At 41.8% G+C, this 17,891-nt stretch overlaps 1 protein-coding gene across 4 annotated transcripts in view; it reads right to left on the reverse strand.

The window, feature by feature from the left end:
- PRRC2A (proline rich coiled-coil 2A) overlaps positions 1 to 12,629 on the reverse strand; it is a 51,717-nt gene extending 39,088 nt beyond the window's left edge. For all 4 annotated transcript variants that reach the window (XM_070936645.1, XM_070936647.1, XM_070936646.1 and 1 more), the window contains exon 1: positions 12,486 to 12,629. The gene's annotated coding sequence lies outside the window, so the exon portion shown is untranslated. The remainder of the gene's footprint in view (positions 1 to 12,485) is intronic.
- Positions 12,630 to 17,891: the final 5,262 nt, after the last annotated feature.

Consider the following 17,891-nt stretch of genomic DNA (forward strand, 5'->3'; position numbering starts at 1 on the left):
CTTTTTGCCATCGCGTGCCAGGAGGGGGGGGCGGGGAAGGGTCGCGCGCGCACGTGCCCACGCGCATGTGTGCGCAACCCCCTCCCCCCCCGCTCCTGGCACATGATGGCCTGGTAGGCCCGTTTTTCTTTCTTACCTGGCTCCAGATCCCGTTAAGCAATAGCCTTCATACTTTTGTATATTTTATACAAAGTCAGCTTATTGCCCCCACAAACTGGGTCCTCATTTAACCTACCTTAGAAAGGATGGAAGGCTGAGTCAACCTTGAGCCTTGGAGAGATTCGAACCAGCAGAAATTGCAGGCAGCTGTGTTAATAACAGGGTGCACTAAACCACTGTACTATCAAGGCTCTTTCACTTAAATTTCACTTAAAGAATAAAGCAAACATTGTTGTGTCTCACTAAAGTAGCCCTAAGGTTCCAGTTAAAAAGACACAAACTATTTAACCTTTGTAATATTGTTTACATATATTTGAGTTTCACTGTGAACTATGCAGCACTACTGGACTCTTCGCAGTTAAAGGCTTAATTTCTTTATCATTATTTATTAAGTTCTCTTTCTCTTAGATTACTACGTTGTTGCTTTAAACTTCAAAATAAGCTGAACAGCAAAACTTGTATATATGCAGGATTAGAAATACTTTTCAGGGATGGATTTAGGACAGAGATGAACAAGCGTATAAGAGCTAGGGGCTGCAACTCAACCATCCAGTTATGCTAGGATGCCACTAAGAAGGGCATCATGTATTTCTTCAGCCAATATTTTGGGGGGGACAGAATTAGGGTACCAATGAGAGTGGGCTTATTCCAAAAGACAAACCATTCTATTGTGGCTTTTAAACCTCCGCCAAACAAACAAGTAAGCAAACAGGTCTAAAAATGTATCATTTTACTACAAAATTTCAATGGTATCATTGTGGGATGCTAGATGACTGCATTCAGCCAATGGATTGCTCAACCCTTTTTTGGAAATCAATGGAATAAATTTTTCCAAAGCATCAATTATCTAATTATTTAGCTATTTTTCTGTTTTTCTTCCTGAAGTATATGAATTGAACAAAGGAAATGGATTCGTATCTTTTTGGTTCAGCACCACTGTGACACTTGTTCATAAAACCTCTGAGAAGAATCAGAACTGAAACTGATTTTGGAAGTCATCTAATCCAATCTTGCCAATACTACAAACCCTTCATTTTTTTGGTCTGTGTACAGGCTACAAAGGGGCCTGGAAGATATTCTATGAGCATGATTGGGAAATTCTATTTACCTCTGTGGGGAAAGTCAGATTTTACTTGAGAATTTGCAAGCTAACCAATTATCCTAGCTTGCATTCCACATTGGACTCTTTGCTATAGGCCAGTGGTCCCCAACCTTTCGGGCACCAGGGACAGGTTCCGTGGGAAATAAATTTTCCACAATCCGGTCTCTCTCTCTCTGTGAGAACAGACTAGTTTTATGCACTACCTAGATCCCGTGCATGAACAGAGTGAAAGCTTCACTCACTTGCATGGTGTGGTTCCTAATGGTCCATGGACCGATGCTGGTCCATGGCCCAGGGACCCCTGTTATAGGCAATAAAATTTGTATGTATGAAATCTATATAGCCATTGCCCTAAAAAAAGTGAAGAAGTGGAATATGAGTTGGTAATCAATTTATATTTCTAGAAACTACAATTGTCCCAGTTTAGCCTACAGACTGGACCAAATATTCCCCAGAAGTATAACTCGTTACCTTAAAGAGAGGAAAAAACCCATCCTTGATCATCTAGGTGTGATGGATAACACACCATTCATACACAAAAATCCATTCATGATTATCAATCCTGCTCCCTAACCTTTGGAGTAATCCTATCAGAGGTTTACTACCCAGAATACTGTAGCTACTCTATTCAGATAAGAACAATAATGATTTATAAATTAATTAATTTATTATACCTGGTAACATTCTTGCCTTCTGATACTTTATTACAATGTTTTCCATTGTGGTGGAAGATACTAAGAATATGAAATATACAGCTATGCAATTGTCAATTGCTTATTTGCTAATAACTAATTAAAATGATTAGGTGCTTGTAAATAAACTTTTACTGGCATCCCAAGGCCATTTCAGAACTGCCCCACAGTTCTCCTGGTTGCAATCCATAAATTCTCATTCTGTAAATCTCTATTAATACTATCATGTTAACAATGGTGCCTTTACACAAAATATTAGGAGAATCTAATTTCTTCACTAAGAGAGATAGAAAATCATAGATGATAATATATGTATGGAGTTGTCATTGTAGAGTACATTATTACTCAAGATGTAATTATCAGGATTTCTCCAGCTAGACAATGATTCAGTATTCAAGTGAGGTTCCATGTACAGAATTTCATGTAAACTCAAAATACTAAAGATGTGACACAAATGATTATTTCATTTAGTACCTAACTAAATAGTACCTCCTGATACATACAAAGATCTTTAACCTGAACACAGAATATTCTCAATCCCATTCTTTGTTTTAAATCAACTATGTGAATCCTGGCTTCTATAAACAGCTCTACATTACAACAAACCAAAATTAAATATTTAAATCTGCATTTAGATTTATCATTTACTAAACCTTTTAAAATCTAAAATTACATCAGAAAAACAGTCGTGCAACCCATCTATTCCAAAGAGTCTAACAACAGAGATGCAGCCAAGTAAAAATTTTTGTACCATATTCAATTGGAAAGTATCTTAGGCACTGCCTTGCCTATAATGCTGCATGACACAGTGGCTTAGCAAAGGGATCCCCAATCCCTGGCCCATGAACTGGCACTGGTCGCCAGAAACTGGTCTGCACAAACCAGCAAAGCCCCATCTGCGGGATGCAGGCAGCACGCAAAACCATGCCCCCCCTTGTCCATGGGAAAAACTCTCACCGTGGAACTGGTCCCTGGTGCTCAAAAAGTTGCAGGCCACTGGTTCAATGCAATACCTAAACCTAGCAAATATCTCTGTGTCTATAGTTTGTCTTATGATAATAAAGGTAATTTGCCTTACAAATATATGATTAATCACGTACTTTGTTGAATGTTTGCATTTCATTTATATGTGTCCTCTTCTAAACTTCATTTAATTATTTTTCTGCAATTTATATGCTGCTCAGTTCCTTTTTTTTTTTAGTCAGCAACATAAATTTAAAAAGACAAAAACTAATAAAATCAATGACATTTATACTGTATTTCCTCAATGATTTTCTCCTCTATTGTCATAAATTAAATCAACCTAGAATTTGGCACAACTATTTTTATTTATCTGTATCAATTCCAAATGTTCATTTTAAACAACGAAACTAAAGGTGCTGTATATAAGCACATGTAAACATAATTTAAGAAAAAAAAATACAAGCAATACTGATTTGCAGTTATCCTATCCCTAACCCACAATATTGGAGGTAGTAAAGCAGAAGTATCTCTAAGTTGCTTGTGGCACACTTTAATGGCACACCCTCTGACGCCAAGATCAGCAGATCTGACTTGAATTGATGGACAAGGGCTCAGTGACAGGTGCAGGACTGAGGTCAAAGGAGGACAAAGGAATATGTCTCGGACACTAAAACATTTCAACTTTCACTTGGCAATAAAACAAGTTCAACAGCAACAATATTGCTCAGCAAGATTTTAGCATGGACAATAACAATCTCAGTGTGCAAGAAACAGGCTAGGGACAATTGCCTTATAGATAGTCCTTGACTTATGAACACAATGGGAGTCTGGAATTTCAATTGTAAATTGAGGCACCATATGACCAGACTTGATTTTACAATCATTTTTTATAAATCTATTCTTCCAAATGGGCATGTGTTTCTTTTACTGGAAACAGGCAAAAACATTACAAATTGCAGTCACATGACTGCAGAATATTGCAACCAGTTGTAAATGTGAGCCGGCTGCCATAAATGCAATCACATGACCATGGGGGGGGGGGGGCAGTCATAACTTCAAGAATAGGTTGTAAGCAGGGTGGATTTGATTTAAATCGAGTTGATTTAAATCACAATTTAAATCAAGATTTAAATCACTAGTAAAAAGGCTTGATTTAAATCAACTCGATTTAAATCATAATTTTTAAAGAGCAACTGTCATCTCTGCTACTGCTACTTTGACCCACTGTTGACTCACCGATAGTCCCAGTGTTGCAGAATATACAGCCTCATGCTACATAACTAAGCTCCATTTCATGCTGAATAAACTAAATTATTTATGTATCTTAAATAGAAAACTATCTTACGATAGATTTTTACCCCAAAAGTTTTTTATTAAAATAAATTTGATAAAAATAAAAAAAATCCGATTTAAATTTAAAAAATCTGATTTTTTTGATTTTTTTAAAAAAATCATTGATTTTTATCCACCCTGGTTGTAAGTAGCTTTTTAACAGTCCATCATAACTTTGAATGATCATAAATTGAGCATAGGTATAGGTAGTCCTTGACTTACAAAGTTTGCTTAGTGACCGTTCGGTTACAACAGCATTGAAAAAAGGGACTTATAGCTATCTTTCACACTTATGACCATTACAGCATCCCCATGGTCACATGATTTACATTCGGATGCCTGACAAAACTGACTCACATTTATGACGGATACAATGTCCCAGGGTCATGTCCTTTTGTGATCTTCTGACAAGCAAAGTCAATGGGGAAGCCAGATTCACTTAACAACCGGGTTACTAATTTAACAGCTGCTGTGATTCACTTAACAAATGTGGCAAGAAAAGTCGTAAAATGGGGCCAAAACTCACTTAACAAATTTCTCACTTGGCAACATACATTTTGGGCTCAATTGTGGTCGCACGTTGAGGGCTGCCTGTACTAAACTGGGTTATGTAGAGTCAAGTGACCCAGTTAACTCTCTTTGAGAGCTGTATGCAACTAAATTTCATTTAATCTACGCCGATTAACGTGACAATAAAGTTATTTTAACTCTAACCAAGTTCAACTATTGCAACTGGCAGGGGCCCTTCCCACTTGCTATTGGGTGGAATTCAGGTCCTAATGTAGGATGTTGTTTTGTGGGGGGACTACGCAACCAGTTCCTTAGCCCAGGGATGATTACTGTCCACGGCAGCTGATCAGAGGCAGAGGTTATTTCATTTTACAATCTCTACTTAGATAAGGGGATCATATCGGTATGTAAACAGGTTCTTTCTCAATGAGCTGTCATCATATTTCTGCAAGGGATGAAGGTAGGGAGAGTTGCTTCAGAAGTCCTGCGTACCAGGAAAGAGACACCAAGGGGAGAGTTGGTGGTACCCAAATCATCTGACCAATGAATACAGCACAAAAGCCTGGGGGCAGCTACTATATATCGAGTTACAGACCTCCTCCGAATTTAAGAGGGATGTAATCTGATAGATTGCAACTGAATTTTGCAACTGAAAAAGAAAATAAACTGAAACTACTCCCTAAAGGAAATACATTGTTAATTGATGTGAAAGCATCCTCACATTAGCAGCTACACTTGGCAGTCACAAGATGAGTTAATTATGGCAGCTATTCTAGCAAGGTTTTCAGTGCTCCATTTATGGAATACGAGATAATTTCTGTCTTGAGAAGATTCTAAGGATTTCACACAGAATGCAGCTATATACCATGGCTGCAAATAAACTCAAAAAGACCTTCCTGTTGATCTTCCTATAGTTGAATTTATTTCCTCCTTGATTTCCAAGATTAAAAGCTGAATTTCTTCAAATGCTCAACCTTTATTATGTAAGTAACTTATTAGTCCCCTTAGCAATTGGACAGTTTGAAAATAATCACTTCAGCTTCACAAAGCTCCTCCTTTTTCAACATCCTTTACATTCTCCTTAATTTGCTCTATTTTGGCTGCTGTTATAGGAATGAACTCAAATATTCTACACACTAAGCAAACTGCATATGCTTGGGAATGTTAATTCTCACTACTGCATCCTGTAAATAGCACAAATTAACTTTTTATTCTTCCACCACCTGCTAATTTGGTGGCGATGGGGTTAGCTCATCTTCCGGCAAATAAAAGTGATGTTATAAATGAATTAGGTAAAAAAAAAAAAAGAGCATATTGCAAAGCATTACTGCAAAAAAATAAAATAAAATTAGAAAGATAAAGCATAGGTGATTGGTATAATGAGATTACTTTTTTGAAGATGCACAACTGTGAAAAATATATGTGTGGGTGGACAGACAAAATAATTTTAATATTCTTACAAGGCATCTCAAAACTAGGGTTTCTGACTATCATTCGAATATCACAAGCATGAAAACATATCCCTGTTGGATCAGAACAAATCTGAAAACTAGATCTATTTAATCCAGCACTTGTTCTTGTATTCCCCTCCAGTCATAGGAGTGCAAGAACATTCATTTATGTTCTGTAGCAACTCAAATGGGAGCCCTATGGCTTCTTACACTGGAGATACTACACAAATACCATCTGCGGCCCATTCTGGATCCTGATACCTTTTTAAAACTATCTAAGTTGTTGGTCCTCATTCTTCATGCAGAAAAAAATACTTTTCATGTGTCCCAAATCTACCAATTACCCTCATGGTTTTGAGTATATAGGTAGTCCTCGACTTACAGCAGTTCGTTTAGTGAGTGATCAAAGTTACAACGGCACTGAAGTGACTTATGACTATCATTCACACTTACAACCATTGTCATATGACCATGGGGATAACTATCATCCCCCTAGTCATGCAATTAAAATTTGTATGCTTGACAACTGGTTCATATTTATGTCGATTGCAGTGTCCTGGGGTCATGTGATCACCTTTTGCAACCTTCTGATGAGTAAAGTCAATGGGAAGTCAAGAGAAAAAGCCAAGAGGAATTACTTACAGAGTCAGCATCTATGTCTAGTCTGATTTTCCTTTATATTAGGAAAAATAGGACTCTTTGCTATACAGCTCATCCACATTTAGGAACTACAATTGGGACTGGCCATTAAGTGAAACAGTCACTAAGTGAAATCCAACTGTGCTCATGGTCTTACTTCAGATTTCCTTTGCTTTACAGACCTGCAAAAGCTCTACATGTAAGGATTGGTCATTAAACTGCCTTTTCACCATTGTTATAACTATAATAGCTGTTAAATGAGGCAATCACTGAATGAGGACTACCTGTATTGCTGTCCCATCAATTCTCAAAGCTTGCATATTGGTTTTTAGCAGAATGAGAAATAGCATTACTTTTCCTCTCAATTAAAAAAAAACAGCAAAATTAAATTACAGCATAGTGCAGACCATTAAATTAAACTCAGCCACTGCAGATCATAAAACAATGGCATAACATTTTATCATCCATTGCTAATCATTCTGCTGCTGTATTTCATACCAACTTGTTTGTGTTTGTGGGCCATACTGCAATTTAAAAAAAAAAATGATGCGGGTGGGGGGGGAAATGAATATAGATCACTCACATTTATATCTCACATTTCGAAAGTTCTGTTTGGATCATAGAATCCAAATATAAGTATGCCGAACTTTTATGTTGCCGGATCAATTTATTCTAAGCAAAATGTTCGAGTTTTAAATACGAGTTTTATTATTATTACTACTAAATTTATTCCCCACCCCCATCTCATGGTTTGAGGTGACTAAGAACCTGGCATAAAACATCTGATTTTTGACAGAACCTCTGCATGTGTAGAACTGTATCCATTGTACACAAACACTCAGTGTACAATAAAACGCCACAATTGCACAGGTCTTTCACACAAAACCAGGCACGAAGAAAATACTACTACTACTTCAGAGAGAAAAAAAAGATACAATTGCTTTTGCATGTGGCAGCACTATAAAAGTATGTACAGAACTCCTTATCAATACTAAACTAAAGCAGTTCCCACACAGCAAGGTCCTGAAAGCTAGTTAAATGGGACCACACACAAAGCTTCCTTGGCCATCACATATCTAAGCTACTGCCAAAAATGAACTATGCTGGTGGCATCATTGACAAATTGTTTCAACATCCAAACTGTTGCCTATCACATCTTCCTGTGCAACAGTAAACTATATGAAATTTGTTCCTCAATCAAAATCCATAGGGTAGGAATCTGGCAGTGAACTTTCACCTCTTCAAATGCCAAACTTGAAAATATAATTAAGTTATTGCAAAATGTGATGGAAGAGAGAAACAGAACCAAGTCTTTCACTTCAGGTTAAGTAATATATAGCAGAAGATTTTGATGGTGATTAATCCAGTATCAAGGCACATGTCACATCAAGGCCTGTAACATCTAAATCCCAATTATATATTTGAGCCTACTTCTAAAGTGTTGCTATAGCGATAGATGGCTAAAGAATACTATATGATCAAGATACTGTTCTAAGCACTGTTAATTACCAGTGGTATAGTCTAGGTCACCAGCATTCACATTAATTAATAAATATTATTTAAGACTTTAAGATACTTTGAGACGCCTCTTTTCAACAAAAATAGATCTAAACAAGATGATAGTCAAATATAAAAATAGGCCCAATATTGAATGAAATGCTTTAAAGGGTGCTTTATTCCTTTCTACACATACGATGTTTAATATCATTTACCTTATTTAATGCTGCAGAAAATGTAAGATTAGGTTTTCTGTTACCCCAAAGTTTTTATTATGCACTCAATTTTCAATAGCACTGATTTCATGGGAAACAAGGAATCTAAAGACAGCCCTCCTTCTGAGATATAGTTGACCACCATTACTGCTAATATCTATCTACAGTTGGATTAAACCTTGAAGTGCTGTAGAGCAGCTATCTGACTGTGGACATACTCACAAAATCTACCAGGGCAATTGTTTGCAAATGATTTAAGGTTCAGATTAATATTGTATTAACTCACTATGCAAAGTATCTAATATATGTATTAAGAAATGCATCTCCTGGAAATCATTTCAGCTACTTCTTTATGCCAAAAGAGCACAATTTTGCATTTCAACCATATGAAATAAGTATTGTTTCTTCTTTTAGCAGGATTCTAAAGGTAATATTACATTTTTGTTTCAACAAGAATGTGTCATGCTGTTTAATCTTCTGAAAGGATATCTAATACCACAGCCCTCATTGTGTTTTCACTACATAATGCATAGCTAAGATGTTCAATTCCCCCAGCACTGCACAACCAGATATAATGGCACCTGGGTGAAAACAACCCAATGGAGATTTAAAAATAGCACTCCTACTAGTAGCAGCTGGTAATTTTTTATCCATTATTCATGCAGCATTTCTGGAATATAATTTTCCCATACTATTCAACTTTGTGCACCTAGAATACTTGGCTAGTCATATATCATAAAGCAGTTGGATATTCATTTATTAAAAAATGACATGTTTAGGCAAGTTAATAAATCTGGACATTTAATAATTCAAGTGATAAAAAAAAACCCTCAAATTATATTTTAACTGTGTTGGAAGGAGAAAAAATATTGTTTCAAAGGCACCGATACCGAATCAGCTATCATTAATTATTAATATATTCAATTTATCTGCAGAATCTCAAAACTGCATTAGTGGAATATGTTTTAAAGAAACCCTTCACTAGCACCTTGCTAATACTTAATTAGCACCCTCCCTCTACAAGAAATAAAAAATAATCCCAGATCTGAAAGTAGATGCAATTTCAACAAAAAAGCAATAATCTAAATTCCATTTCTAGAATAGAAAAGCATTGGATAAAAATGTCTTTCTGCAACAACCATTTTGGTTATGAACCAAACAGAGAAACAAATAGCCACCGCCTCATCTTAAACCCTTCCTTTGCATTTAATCCCAAAACATAATGTGTAAATAGTGAAATTCAAGACTATCAGGGAAAGGGGAGGGAGAAACAGAACACAATCTTACTCTTCCTCACAACTAGCATCAGAAACTGTGTGAAAATTTGTATGAAAAGCATTTGAAATTCAGAGATATGCAAATCGTATCAAATCCCAGTTACCCTGAAATGCAAGATTTCAAATATTTCACTGGAATCATGTATTTTAATCTTCTGATCACAGTAAACCTAACAAGGATTTTCAAGACATTAATCAAAAAGCTACATTAGGCTTAACCATAGTTCAATTTTTTCTGGAGACACCCTTCTTGTTTCACAAATGCACCCTTTATTTTGGAAAACACCCCATTCAGAGAATCACAGTTCAAAAATGTAAGGAAGCCATATTAGCTCTTTTTGTGTCAGAATACACCCTCGAATTACCATCACCCACCCTCTAGCCACACTGATGGGAAATTCAAATTTAGCATTTAAGCTAAATTAATTCTGGCTGTGGCACTAAAAAAAATGCCCTCCAAATGGAATACACATACCACAAGGACCCATTAATATTTACTAACCACAGATGACAAGGGAATTCTCCCCCTCAAACAATTGATTTTGTGTTTAGAATGCAATAAAAAACGGAAGACTTAGATTAACTAGCTACTCTCTTTCCCCAAAGGCACACCCCTCATTTAAATTCTCCCCCCCCCAAAAAAGTGATATATTTATCCTCTCTAAACAGATTCTCCATTAACTAGATTTAAGGAAATATATACTTGCATTCCAATACTAACATGCTGCCGTTTAGTGTCACCCCAGTACAGCATAAGGAACTGTTAGCATCTGGTTTTAAAATGGGATTCAGATTTTTAACTGCAATGAAACAGTCTTTTATGTAAACCCAACAGCCCATCTCACAATTAACATGGCTGTAACTTCACAATTATCTCAAGACTACCTTGCATTAAGAGGACCGTCCCTGAACAAACTGAAAAGCACCATTCCCCCCCCACCTATTCCCTATTTACAGCGATATTAAAAGCAGGCAGTGGAAAAGCTGGACGGTTGATCTCTTCAAATATTAGCCCTGCCTAAATCATTATTAAAACACCTGCCACACCTCCTCCCTTCCCATTCCTCCATATTTTAAACCTTACGACCGAAATATCAGATTGAAAAGAAATAAACAATTTAGCCTGCATCCTGCAGGGGAACTGCAATGATCAAGCTTTTTTTTTTTAAACACGGGGAGCAGTTTTTTTTTTTTTTAAAAAAAATATCCAGCTATTATTCCCATTCAGGTATCTGGATTTTCTAGCAGCTTCTGACTATTACTATTTTTTTTTGTACTTCTTATAAGAAAATAGCAAAGGCCCCAGCTGATTCCCTCTCCTGTTAACAGCAGCCTCTCAGCTCCTTGAATGTCACCACTACACTGAAAATATGCTTTTTTTTTTTTTTTTTGCTGGGAGGGGGTGTAGAAAAAGGGATTGCTCTCTCTCTCTCCTTTTGATTCCCCCCCCAAGGGACATTTTGGACTTCAAAATCCAAAATCCTCTCCACCCCTTTTCTCCTGCAAAAAAAGGGTTGTGTGGAAATAATGGCGAGGTTACAAAGGGGGAGCCCCCAAACACATCCTCAAACGGACAGACAGACCCTCCCCTCTTTTCCAAGGGCAGCTTCCTTGAGAAATAAAAAAGCAAATTTTTTTTTAAAAAAAACCTTTCTCTCTCCCACCCACCCCTCCCCCCCCTTTTTAAAAAAAACCCTCAAACCCAGCTCCCTTTATCAAATTATATACTAAAACCAGCCAGGATTTTGGAGATGGGGGGGGGGGGAGAGAAGAGAAAATCCTAAAAAAAGACATCCTTGGGTTTGTCCGTTTCCTTCCATTCCAGAGGCCCGACCTTGTTGTGCCCCCCCCCCATGTAAAAAGCCCCTCAGGGACCCCAACAAACGATGGCTTACTGGACAATTATGGGGTGTATGTGTGGTTTTTTTTGGGGGGTGTCCTCCAAACAGCTGTCCTGGGGAGACCCTGGAGCTCCTCGCCCTCTCTCTCCCCCCCCCCAGTCACACCTTCTTCAAAGCCTCCCCCCCCCACCCAAGAATTACCTGGCGTGTGGTAAAATGGAGCAGGGAGTGAGGAGGGGGGGGTCTGTCTTAAAACTGGGTCGTAACTGAACATTTTGAAGCTCTTAATAATAAAAAAAGGCCTGCAGGTCGGCCTTTCTGAACGACGCCCCGCGCCCACCCGCGGATTTTCGCCAGAGGGGGTGGGGGGAGAAACCCACTTCAGGGGTGGGTTGGGAGAAGGCCTGGTGGGAGACCTTTCTCTCTCACTCTCTCTCTCTCTTTTTTTGCAAGCATCCTTTCTTCTCCCTTCGGAGGCTGCTCCGTTGGGGAGAGCAAGTACGCGCCCAGCTGCCCTCGACCGGGGTGGGGGTGGGGGGCAAAATACCCACCAGCAGCAACAAGGGGCAACGCTCCGGGAAGGGCAAGGCCGGTTCAGGAGAAAGGAGAGCCGGGCCCGAGAGGCGGATGGCTGCGGATTCGGTTTGGTTCGTGTTATCGAGAAGGATGAAGCAGGGGACAAGATGGCGGAGGCCTGAACATTCTAACCGGCTCAACCCGACCTATTCTCCCATCTCGCACCAATACCGCTTTCTTAAGAGCTGGAAAAAAACAGGCTTGCTGAGAACGAACCAGGCCGATACCCACCTCGTCGGATCGGGCTCGGTCCGCTCTTTCCGGATACGAGCTTCCCGGGGGCGGAAGGGAGTCCAAGGCGGAGGATGGAGGCAGATTACGCTAACCCCCTCCCCCGGCTTTGTAATTTGTCCAAGGCCCGATGTGGCAGCCTCGGCGTCTAAGCACCGACTAAACGGCCATCCGGGTCTCAGGCCCCGGCGGCGGCGCGAAGCCACGCCCCTTACGCTGTTGTAAGGGGAGGGGCTAAAGGGGAGAAAACCCGGAGGAAAGGAATCGTGAAGCAGATTGTGGAGTTTGTCTTGAGTTGCGGACGTGGGTTAATGGCGGGGCAAGATCCGTGGCAGAACGTAACAGCCTGCGGCGCACTTTTCATTCTTGATTGCAAAAAATAAAAAAAAATTGCAAACTAAATTTAACGGCAGACATTATGAGAGACGTGTTAGTGTCTATGGTGGCAAGAAAAAAAAAATCAGGAGTAATCTAGAAGCACCTTTTTTTTTTTGACTACACGTAGTCCTCGATATTACGACCACAATTGAGCACCCTCCCCCAACATTGCTGTTGCAAGCGAGACAGTTCTTCAGTGAATGTTGCCCCCTTTGATGAGCTTTTTTTTGCTACGTGTTGTAAAGTGAATCCCTGCAGTTGTTCAGTAATGTGGTTGTTACGTGAAGAGCCTTGGTAGTACAGTGGTCTAAGGCATCCTGTTATTAAGCTGGTTATTAAGACCAGATGCCTGCAATTACTGCAGGTTCGAATTTCGCCAAGGCTCAAGGTTGACTCAGCCTTCCATCCTTTCTAAGGTAGGTAAATTGAGGACCCAGTTTGTGGGGGCAATAAGCTGACTTTGTATAAATATACAAAAGTAGGAAGGCTATTGCTTAACGCACTGTAAGCCGCCCTGAGTCTCCGGAGAAGGGCGGCATATAAATCAAATTAAAAAAAAAAAATCTGGCTTAACACTTTTTAAAATATTTTTAATAGGTTTGTTATTGTTTTTTAACTATGGAGCCAAACGCATATATATCTTTTTAACTGTATTTTAATGTTTGTATTTATGTTTTTACTTTGGCTGTGCACCGCCCTGAGTCCTTTGGGAGAAGGGCGGTATATAAATCTGATAATAAATAAATAAATAAATAAATAAATAAATAAATAAATAAATAAATCTGGCTTTCCCATTGATTTTGCTTATCAGATGGTTGCAAAAGGTGATCACATGACCCCTGGACACTGCAACCACCAGTTGCCAAATGTCTGAATCAGAAGTGGGTTCTACTTATCTTTACTACCGGTTTGCAACAGGATCGCGGGAAAGCTTCTGTGCACGCGCAGATCACCGATGATGACATCCGGGGCAGTAGGCGGGGCCTCCCACTGGTTTTACTACCGGTTCTTGCGAACCGGTCCAAACCGGGGGTAACCCACCACTGATCTGAATGTTGGTCATAAGACCATTGAAGATGCTGCGATGGTCGTAAGTGTGAAAAACACTCATAAATCACTTTTTTCAATGCCATTGTAATTTTGAATTATCATTAAATGAATTGTAAATTGAGGACTACCTGTATAGTGTAAGGTAAAGGTTCCCCTCACACATAGGTGCTAGTTGTTCCTGACTCTAGGGGGCGGTGCTCATCTCCGTTTCAAAGCCGAAGAGCCAGCACTGTCCGAAGACATCTCTGTGATCATGTGGCCGGCATGACTAAATGCCAAAGGCACACGGAACGCTGTTACCTTCCTACCAAAAGTGGTCCCAATTTTTCTACTTGCATTTTTTACCTGCTTTCGAATTGCTAGGTTGGCAGAAGCTGGGACAAGTAACAGGAGCTCACCCCGTTACGCAACACTAGGGATTCAAACCGCTGAACTGCCGACCTTTCGATCGACAAGCTCAGCATCTTAGCCACTGAGCCACCACGTCCCTCCGCATCCCTCCACTATCCCCTACTTGTATAGTGTACCACTTTATTAAAAGGCATAAATTTATCGTCTCTCGACAGCTTGTCTTTTGATAGGGGTTAGTTGGAAAAGTTGCTACAAGACGCCTGATTTTTTTTTTCCCACCTAACAGGATAGTGGCCCCCAACCTTTTGGGCACCAGGGCTTGGTCCTGTGGAGAAAGGTTTTTCTGTGGACCGGAGGGCGAATGGTTTCATGTGCTGCCTGCTTCCAATGAATGGGGCTTTGCTTGCTTGCATGGCTCGGGTTTTGGCATGACGCAGCCCACTGCCGGTCCAGGAATCACGAGTTGGAGACCCTGCAATAGAAGATGGCTTAAATTCCAGCTGATATGGAGCTGACCATCTACTGCAAATAAGCATATACTTTGAGGGGGGAAATTATTCACAAAGGACTTTCTTTCTATTAGTCTATAGAATGCTAAAGGAGGAGGAGGAGGGTGTTTTCATGTGACTTGGGCCATCCGAGACAGGGTTAGATATTTGCTATGGTTAGATAGCCTTCATATGTTTCTTCCAAAGCAGTGAAAGGAATCAGTTCGGCATCTCCGCAAGCAAACAAGCAAGCTCTGAGAGCACCAAGGACTCCACGGTTAATATTCAACCCGAAGTGGTATTTCAATAATTTGGTTTCTAATATACTTCTATTCACCTGGGCAATGTTGACAACAATGTCAACAATAACTCTGTTTGCTCAGGCCCAGCTCCTGCCATGGTTAGTGAAAGGGGCTCAAGTGGATATTTTGAAGCCTGAGTGGCTTCAGAAAAAAGGCCCCGGATTCTGAATAAAGATGTTACGGTGTTGTCTTGGTGAAGAGAACATGGTTGGAAATAACACTGGTGTGTGAATTTGTTATCTGTGCAAGCCAGGCTTAAAACCCTTGATTTGCTTTATCTGTGAACCCCCGAATAATGCTCCTGGGTATCAATTTGATATGACCTAGGCCCGTGATGGCGAACCTATGGCACGGGTGCCACAGGTGGCATGCGGAGCCATATTGGTGGGCACGCGAGTGTTGCCCTAGCTCAGCTCCAGCGCGCATGCGCACACTGGCCAACTGATTTTCAGGCCTTTCGGTCCCACCAGAAGTTGGGAAACTGGCTGTTTCCGGCCTCTGGAAGGCCTCCAGGGGGATGGGGAAGGCTGTTTTTGCCCTCCCCAGGCTCCTAGAAAGGCTCTGGAGCCTGGGGAAGGGGAAAAATGGGCCTACCGGGCCCACCATGCCATCACGTGCCAAAAGCAGGGGAAAGTGTGTGTGTGGAGCAGGGGTGGGTTCTAAATGTTTTTACTACCGGTTCTGTGGGCGTGCCTTATTTTGTGGGTGTGGCTTGGAGGTCATGTGACTAGGTGGGCGTGGCTAGCTGGTCAGAGTCATTTCTGGAAGGTCCTCGCACTTACGACCATTCCTCGCACTTACAACCCGACTCATTTGTTTGCTTTTAACACTGATCAGCTGTAGGATGGCCCTTTGAAGCCCCGCGGCAAGAGTTTAAACAGTTTTTTTCCCTCTAGTCATCAGGTGGGACTCAGGAGGCAGCAATAGATTGGGGGTGGGACCAAATAAAAGGTAAGAATAACGTGGCGGGGTGGGAGGGCGGGGGGGAGAACCGGTTCGGTGACATCATATCGTCACCGCTACCGGCTCGGCCGAACCGGACCGAATCGGGAGGAACCCACCACTGGTGTGGGGTCTCGTGCACATGCACGGGAGGGCCGGGCGCATTGAATTATGGATGTGGGCACATGCACCCGCGACCCCCCCCCGCTCTCCCCATTTTTGGCACGTGACGGCAAAAAGGTTAGCCATCACTGACCTAGGCTGTATTTATGCACAGTGCACACTAGCCAGTCTATAGAAAAGAAGGGCTGGGATGACATGATAGTGGTATTCCAGTATTTGAGGGGCTGCCACAAAGAGGAGGGGAAGTTATTTAGTTTCCAAAGCACCAGAAGGCAGGACAAGAAACAATCGATGGAAATCAATCAAGGAGAGAAGCAACCTGGAATTAAGGAGAAACTTCCTAACAGTGAGAACAATTTGCTGTTTGCCTGCAGAAGTTGGCTTCCTCACTGGAGGCCTTTAAGAAGAGACTGGACTTGTCTGAAATGGTATAGGGCAGTGATGGCTAATCTTTTCTGGACTGAGTGCCCGAATTGTGCATGCGTGTGTGAATGCACGCATGCGAGCCCAAACCCCCATAATGCAATACGTACGTGGCCCCCGCACATGCCCCCGCAAATGCATGCATATCCTCCCCACACGCCCCCACCCACGAGGGCCCACGTGCAAGGGAGGGGCATGTGAATGGGCGTGGGCATGCAGGAGGCCATGCATGCATGCGCAGGTGGGTGGGGCACATGTGCAGAGGCCACATGCACATTGAATTTTGGGGGTTCGCATCGCCAAATGCCCTAAATGCAATGTGAGCACACACCCCTGCATGCACCCTGCCCACATGCATGCCGAACCCCCCTCACGTGTCCCACCTCCCCATGCATGCACGCACGGGGCCCCTGCACATGCCCCAACCCCCTATGCACATGCATAGCCCCCACATGCGTCCTTTCCCCCTGTGCATGTGCGCACAGTCCCATGCACACACCCTGCCCCTATGCATGCATGGCAGAGACCTACAACCAGCTGGCTGGTGAGAGGCATGTACGCGCATGCGTGGTGGAGCTGAACTGGGATGACAGCTCGTGTGCCCACAGAGAGGACGCCATCATGAGTATAGGGCTGTGATGGCGAACCTATGGCATGGGTGCCACAGGTGGCACGCAGAGCCATATTGGTGGGCACGCGAGTGTTGCCCTAGCTGAGCTCCAGCGCGCATGCGCGCACCGGCCAACTGATTTCCAGGCCTTTCGGTCCCACCGGAAGTTGGGAAACTGGCTGTTTCTGGCCTCCTGAAGGCCTCTGGGGAGTTGGGGAAGGCTGTTTTTGCCCTCCCCAGGCTCCTAGAAAGGCTCTGGAGCCTGGGGAGGGGGAAAAAACGGGCCTACCGTGCCATCGCGTGCCAAAAGCAGGGGGAAGTGTGTGGGGGGGTCACATGCGCATGCGCGGAAGGGCGGGGCGCATTGAATTATGGATGTGGGCACACGTACCCTCTCCCCCCGCTCCCTCTCCGCTTTTGGCACGCGACGGCAAAAAGGTTAGCCATCACAGGTATAGGATCTCCTGCTTGAGCAAGGAGGTTGGATTAGAAGACCTCCAAAGTCCCTTCCAGCTCTATTTTGATTGATTGAGAGCCAAGCACATGGTTACTAGGTGCGTTGTGCAAGTTCAAAACGTTAATTGGGTTGGTCAGTGCTTCATTTAATAGAAAGAGATTAACTGGGCTTGTGCATAGTATGTTTTGCATTATTAGTGAATGTAAGATAGGATTGCACAGGTTGGCATCCTCCAATGCTTTGAGTACAGATGTAGGAGATGACCAGGCTGAGCCCGAGGGA

Source organism: Pituophis catenifer, unplaced genomic scaffold (assembly GCF_029215685.1).
Source record: "Pituophis catenifer annectens isolate HBS135680 unplaced genomic scaffold, rPitCat1.0.hap2 SCAF_2, whole genome shotgun sequence".
In the NCBI taxonomy this organism is placed as follows: domain Eukaryota; kingdom Metazoa; phylum Chordata; class Lepidosauria; order Squamata; family Colubridae; genus Pituophis; species Pituophis catenifer.